The 14300-nt window shown below is 35.0% G+C and overlaps 1 protein-coding gene and 1 long non-coding RNA gene across 7 annotated transcripts in view; one reads left to right on the top strand and one right to left on the bottom strand.

Annotated features, from left to right (window-relative positions):
• LOC118445722 (uncharacterized) overlaps positions 1–4693 on the bottom strand; it is a 32089-nt gene extending 27396 nt beyond the window's left edge. The window contains exon 1 of one of the 2 annotated variants that reach the window (XR_014983379.1): positions 4642–4693. This is a non-coding gene — a long non-coding RNA (uncharacterized LOC118445722). Of the gene's footprint in view, positions 1–1771; positions 1937–4641 lie in introns of those variants that run through there. The other variant, XR_014983378.1, reaches the window with a different exon arrangement.
• Rbp6 (RNA-binding protein 6) overlaps positions 1–14300 on the top strand; it is a 598400-nt gene that overhangs the window by 28970 nt on the left and 555130 nt on the right. The window lies entirely within an intron of this gene.

Here is a 14300-nt window from a genome sequence, read left to right as displayed (position 1 = left end):
TAAAAGAGCTAAAGAGAGTTCCAGACATAGTATCCATATTTTTAATTCACTTACCGCAAATTAAATTGCGACTAAACGGCAAGGTGCCTTCAGCTCCGTCGCTGAAACGTTATCAAACAATATTGATTGAGAAATATCTCTACGATTATTACATCAGCAATATATCGTAGCTAATATATTCAGAAGAGCTCAATGATCGTCATCAGAATGATTTTGTTAACCGTACGAAGGGATAACGGAAAATCGACGACTAGGAAATACTGGTAGAAGAGCCTTCGGAATATCTAGTTATCCGGTGAATCGGCGGTAGTACAGAGGGAATAGACATAGTAAATTGAGAGGGACTATCTCCGTGCGACGTTATGGAGCTAGAATATTATATCCACCGCGGAATTATGCCATCCATCAAAATACCGATGCCTAGGATAATTGATGCCATCGCAGCGGCGACGCCAGTCATGCTAGACAGCACATGGCGTAAAATTGAATATCGATTAGACGTTCTGAGAGGCTTGGAAATGGGGCTTTGCGCCAAAGTTATTAAATCCTCTACCCAGCTGAAGTCCCTCGATTAAACGGTAGCAATAATATCAAGTTTGTCACCTAGATTCTAGAGTAATAAACGATTACATGCAATGTATGCATGCATTCGTATATCAGGCATATTTTTTTTATAATTATATTTTCTGAGAAAACTCGATACTACAATCTTATTTTTCCATGTACATTTAAGGAATCGACGTCACGACATTATACGCAATTGGAACGATTCACATGAATTTAAGAATAATGAAAACTAATTAATTAGTTTTATTGATAATGGTATTTTGAAGATAGAAGAGAATCGAGAAGGAGATTACAGAGTAATGCCACAGGCCACAAACAGCAAAGACAACTAACTCCAATGGCAAGCCTATCGTTGTTAATCGATTGTTGAGCGATATATCTACGCTGACATAACTCGGGGATTTATCGGCGCCACCCCAGACGGTGACAGAGCTCGATATGCTAATAAAGCACTCCTGTACATCGATAGATAGCACACACAGACAATATTCGGACTAGAATACTGCACACTTACATTGATCTGCAAATACTTCTGCACATGAATGCTTGTTTCTCTATGCGAACACCATACTCGTATTTTTCAAACTTTTTCTGTTTTTTTTTTCTTTTTTTATGTTCTTGCTTTGGATTCTTATTTAATACGATAATAACACACGGCAAACAGAAAGACTAACTTGTAATTTACCATTCTCATTTTAGTTTCGACCGGAAGTTGATAAATATTACTACGTTGCAAGATAACATGACTAATAGTATTTCAGATCGAGCGAATCATAATTCAACAATAATCTTATAATTTTTCTTTTTTTTTTTTTTTACTTCCCAAAGTAATCCTTATATTATATTCCTAACACTTGGTGCGATTTCTATTCTTTGTGTGATAGTCTACATCGTTTCAATCAGTATTGTTCTATCTTTATTCGTCGAAAAAGAATCGGAGTTCTCTTTCTCTTTCTCCTATATACAGAGGAATTTCTCGATTTCTCCTCGTTGGACTCAACGAAATTTTCACTCGCTGATAGAGAGAGAATTTTATCCCGATTTTCGTGAATGTTGACGTTTCTTCCCTATCTCTTTTCGTTTTCTCTCTTTCTCTTTCTCCCTCCCTCTCTCTCTTCTTCTCCTCTTCTCTACAGGCGTCGCACACACGACATCCAATAGAACTCATGGTTTTATTTTCATCCCCCTTCAACGTCGCACTCACCCTTTCTATCATGAAACCCTGCTCCACATAGATTCGTCCTCGGCTATTGCAACGTCGATAGACGAGAAGAGTGAAAGAATGAATGAAAAACACATACGTAGTTCGAGAAAGAAAGAAAGAGACACTATCTCTTGATCGATATTTAAAAGAGGACGCAAGATTTTTGTCCTCGAAATCTTCCAGTTCTTGTAAAATTTATTTATTTTTTATTACATTCCTTCGCGATTACGTTCATATCGCGCCTAGAATATTTCCTTCTATATACAATCCACGTCGGTGGCAAACAGAGCGGTCAATATCGCGTTGTTTACTCCGCAGCCTTTCCGGAGATGAAAACAAACTCGTTCAGCAACAAGTACGGAAAAAATATCACAAGAGAGAGAGAAAGAGAGAGAGGAAGAGAGAGAGAGAGAGAGAGAGGAAGAGAGAGAGAGAGAGAGAGACTGAGAGAAAGAAGGAAAGAAAGAAAGGGAGAGAGAAAAAGAGGGTGAAAAGGAGAAGGAAAAAGGAAAAATGCGGACGCTCTTATCCACCTCATTAGACGCCTTTCACATTTGCGTTTTCATTCTCGCACGAAATAATTTTTTCGGTATAAAATTAAAGGTGATAAAATTTTACGAATTAATTCATTAGTTCATAGATAAACGATGAAATGATTTATGTTATATGGCTTGCGATTATATATTTAAGAGGATCTTTTTGCTTGCTAGTAGATCGTGCGTATGCGTACGCAAACTCGGAGAAAGACGTAGCAAATTACTGCTCATAAAGTTAGCCATCGCGGAAGGTAAGGGAAATTGGGAGCACGTAAAGCGTTGCATAATACCGGGCTATGGTAACTTACGTGCTCTAACCCCGTGCTGAAGGCAATACGAACGTATATGAATGTACGTACATATGTATATACGTCTTATATGCTTGAAGTTGCACGGGATAAATTATCGGAGAGTGTTGTCAAGTACCAGGCGTTCTTCTTAAACGTGGCACCAAAGAAGATTCGACGACACGTTATATGGATCGTCTTAAAAAAAAATTGCGAGTGAAAAGAATATCTCGTGATCGTAAAAAGTAAAACTCATAAACTTCAGCCTCGGTAGTCACCTAACCGAACGTCATCGCTCGTAGCTACATTTAACGTCAAACGCACTCCTTTTTGCTATGTTATTTACGCTTTTGTACATCTTTATCTACGATCCCATTTTTCATTTACGATAACGACGATTACGACGACTACGTAAAAGTCTCGTAAACTTCTCAGTTTAGATTGTACTCTTTTTCTCTATCGTAGAAAATCAAAGGAATATAAGAATTCGCAGGTGTTAGTTGACGATATGTTTTCTAAAATTACATTTTTGATGTATGTATGTTTAGGAACGCTGGAAAACGTAAGTAAACTCGCAAACTTTATATTATATCGATTATGAGCAAGATAATTCTCGAATTCGAAGGTAACATTAAAAGATTTAATGCTTGCAGTTTTCGGAAAATATATATTTCCGTTATTTGGAAATATATACAATATCACAGCTTATAAAATTTATACAGTATGTATATTACTGTCGAAATGATTGATTTTACTTCTCTTTTAATCACGAAGTAAGAACGTTTTGACCATCGCCTGATTTTTTTCAAATAGCAATAATCAGGAAGAGAATAATCTGTAAGAGACAAGCTAGTCGTCGTCAAAATTACAAATAAATTTTGTGTATGCTCTTGCTATGTAGTTTCATTGTTAGTACCGTTTCTCTTTCTCTCTCTTGTAATGACTAGTAATGTACAATCCGTTTCAATTACAAAACAATGCGCCATGACGCATAACAACGGGATCATTTTGCCGAATACTCGGTAACAGCTGCGCGAAACGTCGAGTGCATCAATTCGTAAAGCTTCGCGTTATTGGTATTTGCGAGCTCTCTGCTCGCATCAAACAATTCGGTGAGTATTACGCGCCTTCGGGATTTGCAGTAAATGTTAAGAACGGTAATGACGTAACGTTGTATGCATGAACATATTCATGCATGGATATACGTATATTCATATGCATAAATGTTCCAAGAAAATGGGATTAAGAGTCGATACAGTTATTATTAATGTAGTTACGTATTCTCTCTATGTATGTGCGTATATAGTAAACATGGGAGAATACTATTGTGATTTAACGATAAAAACGAATGATCGAACATAACTTTAATGGTTTGATAAGAGATTGCTTTCATCATGATAAAATATAGTTGAGGAAATTCATTTTAAATTGACGTACTTTTCAGTGAAAAAGCTAGTTTTCTTTAATGTATGTATGTGTGTACGTGAGTACGTATTTTCGTATGTATGACGTCGATCACACAGGGCAGTTTCTGCAATAGAAGTGGACAGGAGATCGCAGAGGAGAGACGGAGCTTTCCAAAGTTTAATTGCAACCAGTTACACCGTTGTTGATTACGGCGTTAGTTAGCTAACTGAAGTTGAGTAATTTATTCGCTACAAGGCATTACGGGAAGTCCATTGGCATAAACAAGGTGTCAATCAACGACGTTCGTTGGGTTATCGTGCTTAATTACATGGCCTCATAATTATTCGTTACTCTTAATTGCGTATTAGCAAACAGTAGCGTTTTAATCATGTTTTAATAGTAGATTCTAGATTCTTGACGCGAGAACGTGTGACGTTTTAAAAGAGCAGTTTTTCCAGTCGTATAAGCGAAAAAACTTTCCACTAGAAAATCGAGGTATACCACGTTACAGAAATTCAACTCAAAGATTCTTCTTAGACACGAAATCGCGAACACATTTCCTGTCATCTAAATATACGATTCTCCGTTGTCAAGAAATATCTCGGTCATTTCATCTCTACGTCAGTTTTCGTTAACTCACGATCAGTGTGGAAGAGTCGACAGCGAGAGTACGGTTGTCCTTATCCTTGTCGTTGTCAAGAACGCACTGTCACGCTTTCCGACTTCAGTCTCTCTTAGACTTACGTAATCGCGAAACTCGGAAGAACGATCGTTTCTATCAAAAGCGAAAGCGAGCATTTTTATATTTCTTCGAAGTGTTATATTCTTTGTAAATATCAATGTAACCCTGATGAAAAATAAATAAATTTATTATGAATATTATCGTCAATGAGTTATCAACAATTTTTTTTTTAATACTTCTTTTTATTCATACATATGTAATCTGAAGCGGGCCATGATGTTTATAGCGTTATTCAACTATTACTCGAGTATGTAATCCAATTCGTAGAACGATAAGTCAGCGCGTGACGTATTTTCTTCTTACCATTGTGCCAAGAATATGCATTGCCTTTAATGCATTCGTTTCAAGTTCAAGGATATACCGTAGTCATACGCAACTTTCTTAAACGTGCGTCATGTGCCATGTGAGTACCATGCTCCTAAAGGTTACCTATACTATGATGTATAAGATTGCCGCACATGTAAGTCGATCGGCGCGAACTGGTTTTACGCAAAAAAGCCAAGTATCTGAACACTATACTACCGACGATAACGACTAGTCCTTATCGAGGATACTTGACGTTATAACACGCGTATCCTTTTAGTAATGTAATTGCTCTTCAATTACATCCTTTATAGATAATCCGCCGAACATGAGTGTATGTACGCTGAAAGTCGTAAAAGAGAAATGTAGTTATTGTAGGCGTCTAAAAGATTATGTGTGTGTATGTATGCATTAGAAACGCTATTCGCTATTAAAACTGCAGAATCAATCAGTCTTTAGTCTTAAATTATTAATTGGTGAATTAAGATTGTCCATCGCTGAATTAAGACTAACTACAAAAAAAACTGATATTGTTCTCCCGGGACTTAGCTTTTATTTCGAGTCACACGCACACACACGCTATTCCAATCGTAACATTACTTAATGACAAAACACTCAGGATCACTTAAGTATAGGATATCACTGTTCACCGAAACTCCGCCGTTATTGATATTTTTTTCTTCAAGGTTACTTTCGATACACTGCATTAGATAATTACCAATTGATTACTGTTTCCAGACTATATTTTCTGACAGTTCTTTGATTACAAAATCTTCTTAAGGTCGAAACGATTGTCTTAAGTTTCTAAAGATTACTTCATCTTTCTTGAACATTTCCAGAGGAGTTCTATAAATGTTCCAATTGTTCTTGACGTAAAGTTTTTAGTTTGAATAACTATGGCGTCACAAGCCTGAATCATCACTTTTCATCTCACCGTGTCGCAATTAGCAGTAAACGATCGTACATGACTGCTAACTTTCCTGCTCTTCGTATGTATATATCTTTGCATACTTGGATGATGCATGCACATCGCATTTATCAACAGAGAGTTTACTAATGAAAGCGCATTAGATTTGAATAATCTGAAAATTAAATAATATTAAAAAAAAATCGATTAGAGAATCAGAAATTTCCATGTTATGTATATACGAAATAGGACTGATTTGAGTTTAATTACAAATATTCAAAAAAAATTTGTCTAAATATCTTTATTTTATCATACTAGTTATGATACTAATGAGACTTAGATAATATTGCCTGTTAATAGCTCATGCATCTTTATCGAAACAAGGATGGCCCTGCCATTATTTATGCAATCCCACGTTTCATCATTATCTTGCATGAATTCTACATCTCAATTAACAAAAAAAAGTCAATGAAAAGAAGTGTGAGCGTGTTTATAACTGCGTTATGTTAGGATGGATTAAGTGGACGTCGTTTAATAAGAGCGATTAACCTACATGTTACATAAACAGAATCGTATATTTTGTAATGTCTTCTTGGTGATTCCGTTTAATGCGTCTGGAACAGTATGTTATTATACAGAATGGGTACAGAAACTTATCGATTTTTGAAGTAAAATAGAGTTTTAAGTTTTTAATCTTTTTATTAAGTTCTTTATGTCAATACAAAAATATTATCGTGCCATTTTATTTTTTAAAAAGGACTCCAGTGAAATGTGTACCGCCATTCCTCTAGACATTGTTTTAGTCTATTTCGAAGATTTCCTATAACTTTTTCGATCATTTTGTTAGCCTTTAGAACGACAATCATTTTATATGAATGGAAAGTTAAGGTCCTTATGCAAAATTCTATGAAGGATTCGACTTAAAATTTGTAAAGCATCGACATGTCTCCTGGTTGAACAGTTCCAAACTTATATTGCTGTTCTCACATTTTCAATGTTCTCTGTAGTTCGTATTGCATGAGCAACACCGGGTGACTTCTTCTTTAATGCAGGAATACTCTGCCGAAAAGTCCGAATCCAGAACTCCTTATGAAACTACAGCAAGGAATAGAGCGATGAAGGGGAATTAGAAATAATCACAACGTTCTGATAACTGATTCATTATTTTTAAGAAACTTTTACATTACGAATGTACGATATTGTTCGGTATATTTAATGCAATTTCAATCATTTTTTGATTATTGAAATTACATTAAATAAACTATCCTTTCTCTCTTAAACTTTATTATTCAAACTCGTCAGTTTGAATCAATTGATGTTATTCAACAATAAAAAATCATCGGATTCTTATGCCCCATCTCATATATAAAGGAGGTGGCCAAATAATATATACTTAACTATTTTATTATATAAATTATAAAATTGCTAATCATATGTATAGCTATAACCGTCAAATTACAACTTTCGGTAATGTTTTTTTGATTTTCATAATCTTCAAATGAGTAATTAATATTTTGTATTAAGGGTATTCACCCAATATCGCTCAAGACATATGTGACTTCGGAAACGGGTACGGAAAAAAGCAAACTAAAAGAGCATTACAAAAACTGCCCCTTCTCTTGCTTCATCGTATCGGTATACTTGTGTAAGTACGTTGTTCCCCTCGCTTCATTGGGGCCGCGTGAATTGAAGAACTAAGCTGAGAAATCAGAGATAATGTAAGATCGTTAATTTTAATAAAACAGCTGTTATGAAGTTAATACATATTCCATGAGAGAAATGGAATGTGCGATTTCTAGATAAACATTGATGTTGTTTACATACTTGACTATGCATTTTTTTTTTACGTCTGCCTACAATTCATTACAATAATAAATTGGCAATAATATTTATTATTACCAGTAACTAATATAATTAGAAAGAAACTAATAATTACATTTCATTGCAAAAAATATTGCAATTCTTTGTTCTTCGTTTATTTTAACATATTACTTGGTCTCAAGTATTCCTTTTAAATATTTTTAAAAATCAACAAATAAAGAGACAAATACATCGTGAAGACTAACGATCTTATTGCGATAGATAATACATAAAGTGATTTAAATTTGATTTAGAGCGATTTAAATAGTGATTAATATACATAAAGTGTGTATAACTTGAACTTTTTTTTCTCGGTGTAAAGTTCTGATGAAATAAAAAGGTAAAAATATATTCATGGCATTATAAATTACGTACTTACATCATAGGCTATTGATGATAATTATGCATCGATAAAGAGATAAAATATTATACATAATAACGTATAAATGAAAATCATTTCTTCTATTAGGTGGACCGGAAAGTAATGTCGTTTCTGCGCATGTCGATATTTGATTGTCATTTGTCAGCTCATTATGTACTTTATTTATTTGTTTGAATTTAATTTAAGAAAGCGATATTACTTTTCGGTCCATCTAATATTATACTTATTATACCTTATAATCATGATTCTACATATATAGATATATTTATGTAGGATATAAGTTTGTATGAAAAAGAAGAGATATAGAAAGGATAAACCCTTGAAGGAAAAATTATTACCTAGATCTGATGAAAGTCTACATAACTAAGTGTAAGACAACTGTCAGCTGTAGAAATTCTTAGACTTTTTCGAAAGATTTAACAAGGGAGCCATTAAGCGGAAACATAATTACAATTATGTCTTCATCACACGTCTCATAAGCATCATTTTGTGGATTCGATCAGAATAATATAAACTTCTATGTGTATATATATATATGATTTGTATATATATATACAACACACAATATATACACACATATGATGTGTATATATATATATATATATATATATATATATATAATCGAATAATATATTTTGGAATAATATAATACGTATGAATATCGAATCAAAAATAGAAAATAATATAAAAAGACAACTGTGCCTTGAATAACTTAAAAGGAATAACGCGCTAGAAGACTAGAGAAATGTATCCGTGTATTTTTTTTCAAAGAAAAACATGTTAACAAAAAAACAAATCATTAAGAAATAGATGATAATAAACATTACGTTATTCTGGATGATAATGTAATGGATAGATTATAAACAATAATATATGTCTAACTAAATTTATTCAATATAGAAATAATTGTTTAAAAATCTATAGTTTATTTCTTCTTCCAAAGTGATGCGATACATAAAAATTGGACCCAACTCACTATATCATTTTGTCAATTTGATGTAGCATACTTGCATAAAATCAATGCACTGTGTTACTAGGTTTTAATTCGTAACTTTTCCTATATAATTATAATTATAATTATAATTATGATTTTTGCAAAGAATACATCTAACATTTTTCAAAAGTTGAACAACCTTATATTGTATAAAATACCTTTATCTGTTGAATGGGACGTTGATCATCAAAATCGGACAAAAATTACGACCATGAGAATTTATGGTATAATCCTTTGCAAACGCATAGGAAAAGAATCACCCCCTTAATTAATTCAGATTTTTAATATATTAACTATAACGTATCAGAAAAAGTCACAGAGTTTATATTACGTATTGACATTATACATTGTTCGATATATTATATTTCATGTTAGCTGTAATTCCATACACATAGAGTGTGTATTTTCAAACATAATTTTCTCGAAAACAGTAACAATAAGCCTTGGATAAAAAATTGTATTCTACATTTTTTTTCTTATTGTTTAATAAGGAATCACCTCGTGAATGATATCACTATTAAAACTTCATTTTCAATATCGATACTTACTCCTGAGATATCTTTTACAGGTATATGTAATAATGTAAACGATTTACACATAATTCAATGGAAAACGAGATAATGTTTGGGTGAGATTGGGATATTTGTTAAAAAGATATGAACATATATTCTCGAAAGCTCGAAAAAGCCATTAAATCGTGAAAGCTCGATGAATATCTTCCGATGGCAGGAAGATCGACGAAGAGGAGTATTTACGTTGAGATAGTTTTAAGTAGAAGTTGGTTGGCTATGCAACGTTTGGTAGGGAGTTGCAGATCGATCGAATTCCATTGTAGCCGAAAGTGCTCGTAGACAGTTGGTAAATTTAAAGGACTATCTGGTAACCTTTGCGAACCATACACCCGTGAGGAGAATGGCTACTCTACACTCCCCGAATTGAAAGTTACATAATTGATTTACTTACCTATCAAGCGTGCAAGGGATGCCAGATGCTACAAAGTATTGTGTTAAAATTATTTTCGCAATGATAGATCGGGGACAACTTGATCCAGATGTAAGATCATCTATTTTAACAAACGAAGTCAGCAAACGATAACCGCAGGAAGATTGAAATACAGGGGTTCATAAGTTCTCCCAGTTTTTTGCGAATTAAACCAAATAAATGAATGAAACGTGGAATTATATAAATTTTTATGATGATTCGGAAGAAAAATACTGTACATTCTTCGATCGTTTCTTCAAACTATTAATGAAGTATAAAATGGTTAAATTGATTTGTTCTGAAGTACGTCAAGTACGTGCAAATGGATAAACCAGAACGTTGTCTTTAAAGAGTATGATTCCTTAAAATTGAGGTAGAAATATTATCCTGAAAGATGAATTTAATGTTTACGTTTAATGGGCACTTTCATCCTTCTCTCTTTGCTCTATTTAAAATCTGCTCAGTTTCAATGGTACCGTTATTTATCCCACGATATTTGTGATAAAATCATAACATCGTTCCGTAACATCGTAAGTAGCGATTTAATTTAACGCAAACTCTTATTCTTTCGCTACAATAACATCGTACTTGTTAGAACGAAGAGAGGAAGGAGAGAGAGAGAAAGAGAAATAGACAGACAGATCGTATATGATCTCTTGGTCCATCCGGACGTTTTCTCCAAATTCACTACCCCCTTGAGTATTGTTCGTAGTCAGACTCGTGGTCAGTCTTCGGTCCATTTCGCCAATGGAAACGACTGACAGCGTGACTAACGTTTAATTGGCGGGCAGGTATTTGCATTCTGTCTTCTGTTTTCGTAGTTTTCCTTTTCCCCTCTCCATTCTCGTGTCCTTTTTCTCTTTTTCCCTCTTTCTCTTTACACACTTTCACCCTTGCCACGCCGATAAAAATTCAAAACAGTTCATTGTATTCAAATTTCGTCGTCGTTCCGATACCGAGCAGCCTGTGTTTTGGTATAACGATCGGAACGTTCGCAATATAAAAGTTGACCGAAAGGGAAATAGGGGAGAGAGAGAGAGAAGAAGAGAAGGTGAGTTCGAAATGATCCCGAAGAGAATTCGAATCGAGTTAACTGGCCGTTCGTCGCGTAGTATGCAAGACCGTTCGATAGGACGAATCCTCGTCATTTTCACGCTCCGTCCTCTCGACGGAGATCAATGATCATCCTCTCGATAGTTCTCGTGGCTGCGATTTTCAATGAACGTTTGTATATACAATTCCTCTTTCTATATCTCGACGAGAATAAATTGCTCTAGCAATTTCGTTGTCATATACACGAATGGAGCAACGACGATCGGTTCAATAATCATTTCATCGATTGCAATAACTAGATCGAAGATCAACTCGATATTTTTTTTCTTCTTTCTGAAAAAAGTACGATAAAAATAATTAAAACAAAAAAAGGGGAAGGGAAATACGCGGAGAAATAAGAGAAACAAATGGGTTTCGAATTTCCAATGATTATTTCACGGGCTGATATTCGATTTCGTTAAGCTTTTGAGCATTTAAGAATGACGGTCTGACAGTCGGTAAAGAGAGGAAAGAAAAGAGAGCTTCCTTGCTTGAAAGGATGTCTAAGGGAGAAGGAACAGTTCTCGAGAAAGCGAAGGTGGACAAGGTTTAGGCACGGTCGTCGTTTACGCTAGAGCGATAGTGTGGCCGCGTTGGTTTGAGTTCGACGAGTGAAACAGAAATAGGCTACGAGAGAGAGAGAGAGAGAGAGAGAGAGAGAGAGTGTGTGTGTGAGAGAGAGAAAGAGAGAGAGAGAGAGAGAGAGTGTGTGTGTGAGAGAGAGAAAGAGAGAGAGAGAGTGAGAGTGAGAGAGAGAAAGAGAGAGAGAGAGAGTGAGAGTGAGAGAGAGAAAGGGAGAGAGAGGGTTGGACGGGTTGGGTTCGCCGGCTTACCGCTATTGATTTTTCCCGCCAGACTCGTGGCTTCCTCGTTGCACCTTTGCTCCTCTCTCTCTCGTTCTCTTTGACATGAACGCGCGCGCGCCTGTCCTGCCTCTGTCCCTTGCTCTCCGGTCGCCTCTCGCGGTCTTCCTTGTTCGTTCTCTCCCATTTTCCACCCCTCATTCATTCTCTCTTCAACATACTCACATCCGGAAATAGCTTCTCTCTTTCTATCTCTTCCCTCTCTAACTACTCTGGACCTTCGATGCTCTCGTTAGTTGTGTGTAAGTGTTGCATATTCACGTTCAAACGCACGTGCACGTACATGTACTTTCATATATTCTTTCATTCACTCTCACAAAATTGGATATGTATGCGTACTTACATGTATAATGATGTATGTACACAAACGCAGCATTTTTTCAGTAGTAGTGCGCACACGTGCACGAGTGGCAGCATTCTCGGTAGAGAGAGAGAGGGTGTAACGACGAGAAGCTGACGATGCTGATTCTCTCGCCTCGCTGAGGTACAGCCGGATCTCTCGAGATCTTGTCTTCTTCTTCTTCCTCTTCTTCTTCTTCTTTTTTTTCTACAGAAAAAAGATCTCCGAACTCGATTCTTTTATGCTCGATTGTCGGTTGCGAGAAACAATGGTCACGTCACGTTTATCGAGGTTATCTGAGAATATTAATCTTCTTCGAAAGGATATCTTTAACTGGTTTCACTGGTATCCAACGTATCTGCATTTCTCGGCAAGAATATTTAGTTTATAGGGGATACAGTTTCGTGCAAACCTGTCTGTTATTGATCGATCCGGAAGCGAAACGAGAAAAGCAAAATTCGAAGCGACGCGGAAGTTTCACCGTTTCGAAAAGACGGGAAATTCCTTCGGGCGAAGTCAGCAGCCACTGCGCAAACCGATATTAACGCTCGATTGTAACATTATCGGAGAGTTTGCCACCTTCAACCTATCTGTCGGTTAATCGAATCCAGTCTAGACCGTTTATCGGCTTCTTTAGTCTTCTTCCTCGAATGCCTTGAAGAGAAGCTCACTCTTTCATGATTTGTTATCTTCCAGTTGAAATGACAGATTTCGAAATGCCTTTTGACGTGATATTCGCATAAAAATGGATAAATGCATATAAAGCGGACGTCGTAAGCTTTCAGAGAATTAAGTTTTTTTTCACGTCGAGCTATGTGTTGACTCTGAGTGACTCGCTAAGATAAGCTTCGTTCGCTAATGAAAAGCTTTCATTGACATTTCATTTATGAGATAAACGATTATAGTTAAGAAATACAAAATGAGACAAAAATTTGGACGGGTTTACAGAATTTTCAACGTCTTTTTTTACATGCATCATTAACAATTAATTATCCAAATATTTCTCTTTTCGTTCATTTCCAATAATTTTTGCAATGATTCCCTTTTATCTCGCGTGATAAAGATAGATATTTCGTATCTCGAAAACGAGGTCACAGCTTCCAATACTTTTTGTTTAAAAATTAACGTTTAATATCAGGCATAGTAGCAAACGTTCGTGTGCTGTCGGATGGCTTTCTACAAAATTTATTTCGTTTTTATAGGTCAGCTTGTACGAAAGTAATCAAAGCAATTTTAAAAAAGTTTATCTTAACGATCAAGTGTCGTTTATTGATAATATTAATCCGCGTTTTCTATATTTTAATTCAATTTCAAATTTATATTGTTATAATCGATGCTTCTCGTCAATATTGAAATTGTTATTAGTAACGATATAATTAATAATAATATATATATATATATATATATATGTACTAAGTATAATAGTTTTTGTAATGTTTTGTTCACAGAAGCGAGAATTTTGTTTTTTTGTATATATCTTTATAATCGTCTTCGCTTTTTGTTTCTTGTCCGCTTAGCGTTAATTAGATTAGCGATTTAATAGCCGAGAGAAAAGAATGTTTATCCTTATTTTTTCATCTCCCCAAACAACACTCATAATGGTAACAACAACATAATGGTAATGCTGTACGTCATTCTAAGTTGTTTGCACTCTGCTAAATGAAAGAGATCTTCCAGCAGTTTACTGAAAGTAAATACACGGGGGATGACTTAATTCAGTATACAGACATCATTAATAATAGAACCTGCTAAGAAATGCAATGGACTCAAAAGAAAGTGAGTCTGTGATTTCTTTTCTGATTTTTTCAAGCTAAGACGAATATAAATAGAGAAAG

The sequence above is a fragment of the Vespa mandarinia genome, chromosome 1, assembly GCF_050613455.1.
Source record: "Vespa mandarinia isolate Hongniang chromosome 1, ASM5061345v1, whole genome shotgun sequence".
NCBI lineage: Eukaryota > Metazoa > Arthropoda > Insecta > Hymenoptera > Vespidae > Vespa > Vespa mandarinia.
The sequence above is the reverse complement of the archived record's forward strand: the minus strand, read 5'-3'. Positions and strand labels throughout refer to the sequence as shown.